General features: G+C 42.9%; 1 non-coding gene across 1 annotated transcript; it reads right to left on the bottom strand.

Annotated features, from left to right (window-relative positions):
- Nucleotides 1-8,660: 8,660 nt before the first annotated feature.
- Nucleotides 8,661-8,747, bottom strand: TRNASTOP-UCA (transfer RNA opal suppressor (anticodon UCA)). Its single transcript has one exon. It is a non-coding gene; the product is annotated as a tRNA-Sec (tRNA).
- Nucleotides 8,748-9,152: the final 405 nt, after the last annotated feature.

Here is a 9,152-nt window from a genome sequence, read left to right as displayed (position 1 = left end):
GTTTCTTCCAGTCCAGGCTAATGGAGGCGGTTTTCCTACCTGAATAGATACCTCGCATTTTGCAACTGAGAGGTCCTTTAGATCCAGTCTGTGCAGATGGCACAACTACAGGGATCTCTGTATGTACACAAGTACACATGTACCCAGTCCAGTGACATAGTCATGCTCACACCCCCATAAACACATGCTCTCTGATTCAGAATACAGTCACCCATACACACAAAGTGATGTCACTCGCACAATTCATCACTAAGTGCTAACACATCCTCCACACAACACATTATCTCCATTTAAGCAACAATATGAGATTCTTTCATTCCATAAAAATCAAAACAATTATTTTCTTGTATTGAGGATTAAGCCGTCCATTGACTGCACTTTAACTACTTTTTATACAATTCACTAAATGTTTTATTATTTGAATATAATTAGGGAATGCCTCCATATAGTATAAAGGTGCCTCATACTGGGTCTGTTGCCCACATTGACGGGTAGTACCAGCATTTAGGCCTAGTAGCTGGGATCCCTTCTGTGGAGATATGAGGGATTGAATCTGGGATCTTCTGTATCATCTATACACTTTATCTCTCTCTTTATCACGGAAGTTCAGAACAACATACATGGTTCTCCTCTGGCCTCCATTTTGGCTTCACAATGAGTCCTGGGGAAATGTGCCTGGTCCAAGATGAGCTGGAACTGTAGAAATTTAAACCCTTCCTAATCTAACACCTAACAACTAGATCATACCACAGTGTAAGACTGAGTCATAGCCTCTTCACTACAGAGCTCTCATGTAGGGTTATTTCAGGCTAAAAGAAAATGGGTCACAAAAAGATTACAGAAGAACTACAAAATATCTATATTCATAGTTACATAGAAAATCTACATTAACCCTTTCCCCCCATGTATATAGATATCATAAAGCATAACAACCTTCAAGCCACAGATTATCCACCTTCTAGCTTCTGAGCTGCAGTTCAGTTTGTCTTCTGTACTAGATACCCTTTACCACTGACTTTCATTTTTGGGTAGGGGTGCCAGACCCCCAGTGGGGGTGGGGGATCCCCCGCCCTTGCCCCCCACCCCCCACCCCCACTTACCTGGCCCGCGGGGGCGCGCACACCCTCTGTGTGCACACCCCTGTGAAGCTGCATGCTCTCACGGATTGGGCCCATTTTGAGTGCTTCTGCGCTCCACAGCACCTCAAAATGGCCCAATTTTGGCCCGGATTGGACCCATTTTGAGGCGCTGTGGAGCGTGGGAGTGCCCCTGTGCGCTGCAGTGTCCCCAAACGGGCCCGATCTGCGCCAAAACAGCCGCAAATCCGGCCTGTTTTGGCACGGATCAGGCCCGTTTGGGGACACTGCGGCGTGCAGGAGCACTCTCACACTCCACAGCGCTTCAAAATAGGCCTGATCCTGGCCAAAATGGGGCCATTTTGAGGCACTGCAGAGCGCAGGAGCGCTCAAAACGGGCCTGATCCGTGGGCGTGTTTTGGGCCGCTGTGAACTACAGGAGCTTTCCTGCACTCCACAGCAGCCCCCAACGCAAGCCCTTGCGGAGCGTGGGTGTGTTCGGGGGGGGGGGTCTGCGTGATTGCGTCACTTCCCAGAAGTGACATCATCATGCTTTGCAGAAGCACCCCCTCAGAACACAGGTAAGAGCCAGCCCCAAATCCCCCACTGGGAGATTGAGGGGGCCTGGCAACCCTATTTTTGGGGCTGGGTTGTTCTTTTAAATCCTGAACTGGAAGTGTAAACCTATGCGCTGCCTTAATGGCAAGGACAATCCTCATGGAATCTGTTGATGCTTTATTCCCAGGAGTACATTATGGAATGAGAAAACTCTGATAAGTTTGTTCCTTAGTGCATCATCATTGCAGTCAAATGAACAAAAGCAACCCATACGAGTAACATGTAAAGGCACTATTCAGGAGGGCAGCCTGAGTATATTAGTATTCACACCCTAGGAGGCAATTCTCCATTTTTCTCCTTAACAAAAAATGAGCATTTTTTGGTTAGTTCTCATTGAACGTGCTTTGCAGAGAGAAATTTGTTCTTCCTCTGTAGCACACAAAGGCAATCTGACAAAGAGTAGATCAATCTTTACTCTGGCCGCATGCATGCAAATAAAAACTTCAAGACATATGAAAAGATAAGTCCACACTCTACTTCCTTTTCCACTACTACAAAATGAGCTTGGGACGTGTGGCAACTGGCAACTAAATGCCCACTACACCCAGCCATGCAGCATAGAAATTGCCTGATGGCACACTGAGTCAGTGTTTTGGCCAGCGACAAGGTGAGTATAAACGGAGTCAACTCAGCTCCATTTGATCTGGCAATGGAGTGTTCAGAATGTGACTTTGCCACCGGTCCAGCTGTAATGGACATGGAAAGTGCTACACAATCAGCCTGGTTTTGGGTTGTATGAATCAGCTCCCAAAGTAAGAGCAGAAGAGCAGATAAAGTATTGATATGTTGTAGCTCCCAGACCCTTTCCTTAAAAGGGCAGGGCATTTTTGGGCCTCTGCTTTGGTTCTAACATGGGCTTAGGCTAGAAAATGGAGCCTGCATTCAGCTATAGTTAAGCTAACAGCAGTGGCAACAAGCCATGCTGAGAGCAAGTCCTTAAGCAGCAATGGAATGCAGACCCGCTTCTCTCTAAAGCCCACCTCAGGCTGATTAAATCAGAGGGCCATTCTCCCCAAGGACTTCGGAGCCTTCTCTCTGAATAATCTGACCCTAATGACAACCCAGTTCTCCAAGACGATAAGCAATGGACTGCCCCATCTAGTTCCTCCCCTTATCTTAGTGACTGTACAGGAAGATTCCTGCCCTCTCCTTAGAGTTGCCATTCCCCCACCAGGAAATATAAGGACAATATTAAAGTGTATTCAATAAGAACAATACTATGTGTATTTAAAGTAACAATTGGTTGAAGGTGAGCAACCACCTTGAAGGATCTCCAGCTTGAGAAACAGGAAGACACCTGCAACATAAAAGAAAAGAAACATTATTGGAACATTTGCATAATAGACTTAACTCACTTATGAACTCGGAGTTCTTGTCCTTGTTCCTAGAATCAAATGGAACGGGGCTGTTAGTCCTCTGGTATAGTCTAAGAGAAGTATATATTTGTATGAACTGCATCTTTGTATTTGCATTATTGGACTATACCATTTAATATATATTGAGCATTGTTACTTTAAATACACATAGTATTGTTCCTATTGAATACACTTTAACATTGTCCTTATATTTCCAGGTGGCTTTTCCACTCCTTCTGCACATGTTCTTACCGGGGATAGCCTCTATTGTTTGATTCCCCCACCAGGGGCAGGGGTGGAGGATTCCCCCACTCCCACCCTCCACCCCCCACTGCCACATACCTGGATGACAGGGAAGGCACGGGCCTCCCGGGGTGCGCTCCCGCAGGCCTGATCCAGCCCAATTTGCACGCTTTATGTGTGTGCGACAGGTACCCAAGCAGGCAGGTGCCAGGGCTCCTCCCACCCACCAGGAGGACAGGGGGACCTGGCAACCTTACCTCTCCTTAATCTTTTCACCTAGTCCTAAGCCTGTGTTTTCCCCAACCTCCTCCAGGAAGCATTTTTGACTTTTATGCAAACCAGGAAAACTCCAATTTGGGTGATTCTCCAGAATTAGTTTTTCTGATAGCCTTCATGCAGGGCAGCATCTAGCAGGTGCTCACCCTTATCATAGACCCATCCTCCTCCTCCTAGAGTAGTCATCTGTCACTTCCAGTCTTTTGTTCACTTATCATTGCCCCACCTTATGACCAGCGCATTCCAGATCACGAACATCTGAACTATAAGTATAGCCCACAAATCCCCAGTACTTCGCAGCAGTTTTCGACCCTGTGTGGCACAGGCTCCTTGGAAACCCCAGCTAGTCTCTGTCTCTAGACTTCTTTCTTCAGCTCTCCACATCAGGATTCTACAAGATTTCCACTCTCTGCAGGAGAGGTCATGTGCCCCCCCCCTTTTTGTTTTCCCTTATAGACAGGTAGCTGTGAGGGGAAAAAAAATTGGTTTGCTGCTTTGCAATCTCTCTCATTTCTTATAACAGTTGTTTATCTCAATGAAAACCCTTTTCATTTTAAGCGTGCTTATTTCCCTTAGTTATTCTGACTTCTGTGGTGGATCTTCTAGACCTTACTATACACTGGTTAAAGATCCCAAAATATTGTTTTCGATACCCTGCAATGCATGTGTTGTTCTGGGCCAGCAAGGGGACTTTGCTTGTTACAGGGCCTCCACATGTATAGCAACTCAGGCAATGTTGCCTGTAAAGCATTTCAATCTGCATTTGAAAAGTGAGTAATTTTGTAGTAGAATATATTTAAAAAGTAATCTTGCATACTACTACTAAGGATGGAATACAGGATAATGTGTGCCAGTATTCATAGACCTGCTTGAAAAATAATAACAGCAATGCCATTTGATGGCCTCTTCCATGGCTTTGCACAAGTGTGACTATTTAATTCTGGGATCACTCCTCTGATGGCTACTAAGTACTCTAAAAAAGGCTATCCTCTATCTTTAAGAACTAGTGGAGAATCTTGCACCCAGCAGCTCCCTCTATGATTACTGAAGCCCACAAAGTCTGATCCTCTGAAAGCTCACTGGTACCAAACCTTCTGCCTCTCTCACCTAGGGTTGCCAGCCTCCAGGTGGTAGCAAGAGATCTCCCGGAATTCCAGCTGATCCCCAGCTGACAGACATCAGTTCCTCTGGAGAAGAGGGCTGTTTTGGAGGGTGGACTCTATGGCATTATACCCTGCTGAGGTCCCTCCCCTCCCTAAACCCCACCCTCTCCAGGCTCCACCCCCCAAATCTTCTGAAGCTGGCAACCCTACTCTCAACCCTAAAGCAAATGAGAGAGGAGGAAAATTATTCATGCCATTTTTCAGAGGAGCTTACTAAGAAAAGATCAAGGCTGACTTGCTAGACTGCTGTATAGTTCAGATGGAGTCCAAAGCACACTACCTTCTATTTATGTGTGTTTACAGGATGGGAGTGGTTGAATAGACAGTAAGAATTTGATTGCCACAATTTAATCCTAAATTGTTTTCTTGAATCAAAACACCAGACAGGCACAAATGGCATGTCCATTTTCTAACCGCATGTTTAAAAGAACTTACTGTGTTCATTTATGGAACTGACATCAAAATTAATTGTGCTCAATCGTGAACTAGAAAAACAAAGGTCTTTTCTCCAAAGCTACCTCTGGACACAAAGAAGCCCTACCACCAAACTTCATATGGTTCATTATATAAAGCCAACCTTAGTGCTTTTGTATTTCACAAGTTCATTCTAAGCTATGACCCTACATGTGTTGATTTGTAGAAACAGATGGAATTGTACAAATTAAATAGCCATCTTGAATTCATATTGAACCCACCTGCATTGTGGGAAATTTGTACAAATGTCAAACAAATCTCCAAAAAGATTGTATATGACAGAAAGCACCCAAGGTTTAGAAAAAACTGCCATGTTGACAAATGAGAGGCCAGGGGATCCAGAAACTCTGAATTCTAGACAACAGAATAGTTGAATATTTTTTTATTACAGCACAGAGCTGCTTTCTTGTTTTATTTGTTTATTTAAAAGATCATTGCCACACCTCTCAGCCAAAAGCTGCCAAGACAATGAAACAAAACCTTAAAAATATAACAATATAATATTAGAATCTGTTTTAAAACTGCCAGTTTTAAGTTATTAGTCATAAATAACACCCAGCAGTATAAAAATAACCCAGATTTGGAGCAGGATAAGAAAAGAAGTAAGTATCCTCTTGCCAAATGGAATCAGATCAAAAATACACACAGGATTACACTGTAAAAAGTGTTTAGACCTGACCAGGGGGGGGGGTTCTGGGAAAAGAGGTGGCGGAACTCTCAAGAGAGAAATGAGGAAGAAACACATGGGATTCTTTGAAATAATATTATTTGCATGCACTATTGCCGAGTATTTTCAAGAGGTGCTGGAACTCCGTTCCACCACGTTCCTGCTGAAAAAAAGCCCTGGACCTGACACAAAAAGCTTTAGAAGACGAGGTGCCAGGTAGATCTCTGAGGGGGGAGAAATTTCCATGGCTGAGGCGCCACAGCAGACAGTGTTCCTCTCTAGTAACCACCTTCTTTGCCTGTGAAGGTGCTGCTACACAAGTGGCCCTTAAATCTATGGTAAGCTGTGTTAAAAGCAATCCAACTGGATATTGCACAAATGTAATAATTCACCTCCCAGATTTTCTTCCCCCTAGACAGGAAAATCCAGGATGTGAATGATAAAAATAGTAGTGTCCAAAAAAAAAAAATGAAGATCCACCCCATGGATATTGATGAGCTGTTCCAATTAAGTTACTCTGTCTTGAGTCTCAAAATATAACAGATTAAGAACTGGTAAAGCTATCTCAGAGTCCTGAGTCTCACAGTATAAATGTCTCTCTTAAATGTAATTACTTGCTGCCTTTGGTTATACTACTAACATAAGCAACTGAGGAGCCAAAAGCAGTGTAGGTCTGATTGTGCCACAATAAGACTCCAATCTCCTGCTCTTAGCCATAAATGCTTGCTGCCTGCCGGTGCCACAGGTTGGTTTCTTATGTAATAATCCTCCATGCATCAGCTTTGCAAATATGGGACTAATGTGCTAATATAGTGGCATAAATGTGTTACATGAAATAGGTAGCTGTGTCATGGATGGATTAAGGTTGGTTTGAGATTTGGGAAATAAAAATCCCACACACTAATACACTTTTTGAGCGGACTCAGTTGAACCTGTTTCGTAGGTGTAGTGTGAGGATGGATGAATTTTAAAGCACTGTGTACATTGATAAGTGCCATATAATAACATACAGACAACATGCAGGCAAGAAGAGGAGGACAACATTTGCACATTTGGTTCATTCAGAGATATGCAAAGATTCCTTCCTGCTTAGATTTTTAGTAGTGATCACCAAAGCCCCTGGAGGAATTGCCCAGGAGCTCACACAAGGGGAACATCAGCCTTGACCAAAAACGCTGAATTTCAGTGTTAGAAATGATCAGATCCTTTCCATTTCATGTAGTGACACTGGGTCAGCTGAAATGTAACCTTAATACTAGGGGTCATTTTAGTACTTTGGGTCCCCTCCCAACTCCTTTTACTCAACCACTGACATGTAATTGACCTAATAATTTATCCAACCAACATCCCACTAACTCCTGTCCTTTCTCCCATACCCCCTAAACCTGATAGCCTGGCTGGAGGATCGGACGATAGAGTCATCAATCTAGCTAACAGCAACAAGAAATACTTACTGGCTTAGGTCAAGTTCCTGAGAAGCATTGTGGTCAGTCTGTGTCCCTCCCCACCGCCATCTCATCAACGAGGAGATCTCATTTGCTATACTCATTTGCTATACTATACTTTGCTGGTGAATCCAATCTTGTTGTCTTTCAGTTTTGGAGACATAAAAACTTAATACGGTGCTATATTAAGTTCCTCTTCTAAGTATAAATGACATTTGAAAAAAGATTGTATGATGACGTTATCACAGGGTTCTATGAGAAGGCAGATGAGGCTTCAGACGAACACTTAATTCCCTAGCATCTTTAAAGTCTTAAAAATGGTCAGTCCAGGCTTGAGTGATGGCGGGGAGGGGAGGATAGGGCATAAAAACAGGAATATAGAACATAATGTTAACATGGAAGCCTCTCATTCTACACAAACTATGCTGACATTTTAAATGCATTTTTGCAAGTTTCCAACCATGAACAAAGAGAAGATGGAAAATTGATTTCTAATTTTACTTTTAGATCTATGCTACTCAGAACTCAATTCCACAAACAACAAAACAACAACATCTGAGCTGTACTATTTCAGACTGCAAGTGTAGTTCACATGACTGGATGTTGTTCCACCATTAAAAATACAAATAACTAGGAAAACTAGAATGAATGGGAAAGTCTTCCCTCTGAAATACTTGTTTTCAATATGCAGCTATTTGGGGGCCACTGAGTCCTGAGAGGCCTCACAGGCAGGCTGCAGCTCAAGGGCAGTGTGAGAATGAAAAATATTTTCACTTAAGAATGGTTTGCTCTTACCTTTGTATTAACAAAGATTTCATCTTTTAATAGGATCTCCTACGTGATCCTATCACCACTAATATTTACTAAAGGGTATTACTCCAGGACATGAAAAAGAAAGTCTTTTCTGTTTTGTTCTATTCTCGCCACCCCCCCCCCCGCCCGAAACTTGTCTTTCTTTTTGTGCCTTGCCAGTTTGTCTTATTTTTGTATTTCTTATGATGAACCAATATGCTGGATAATTGGAAAATTATAGGAAGTAATTCAATACCATCATAGAAATCGTTGGTATGCGATTACTTTGGTGAAATAGAAAAGGAGTAGAACAATTAAATAATTTTAACATGTAAAAGTGGAAATGGAAGTGATAGTAGTAGGAAATTGGTAGCACTTCCAGTAATAGCATTCCACAACAAAGGAAAGAATAAGAGGTAGCTGGCCATCTTAGTGGAAGCCTAATTAATAACAGATATTTTTGTATAATAACTAACTACTTACTACTCACCGCAGTTGAATGTAAAGGATGGTTGAAGTAAGTTAAAACAAACATAAACTACTGACATAAACGCCCGAAAGGTGGAATTGAACCACTCTGTCGCTAAACAGCTACAGGTTTGAAGCCTGCACCCCAGACCACTGAGGATCATCCGGGCAACATATATGTTTTGGACACTTGCTATATAAACCTATCTTTAGGAGAAATCAACAAAGATACAGTGAGTTACTGGGAAGACGGGGGGCTGCAATTAAAATCAAGATTTTTAGGTACAATTTAGCATTCCTATATTACTAAGGCATATATTTCACTAGCGCTGTGGGGCTCGATCTGCCTTATTATTTATCTATGCTGGAGATACAAGCCCAAATCTTCCCACGAAGTTCTTTTCTCCTCGTCGTGCTGTCTCAAAACCGAGTTATGCAAATATTCCTGACTCTGATTGGCTAACTGCCTCTCTTGCTGCGGGCCTTCGGAAGAAGGTCTTCTTAAAGAGGCCGCGATTCTTTTATGGCTGACGCTTTGTGTCTGTGCACCGAGCTGGGGAGGGGTGCTGCCGGAT

This window comes from Eublepharis macularius, chromosome 1 (assembly GCF_028583425.1).
Source record: "Eublepharis macularius isolate TG4126 chromosome 1, MPM_Emac_v1.0, whole genome shotgun sequence".
Classification (NCBI taxonomy): domain Eukaryota; kingdom Metazoa; phylum Chordata; class Lepidosauria; order Squamata; family Eublepharidae; genus Eublepharis; species Eublepharis macularius.
The sequence above is the reverse complement of the archived record's forward strand: the minus strand, read 5'-3'. Positions and strand labels throughout refer to the sequence as shown.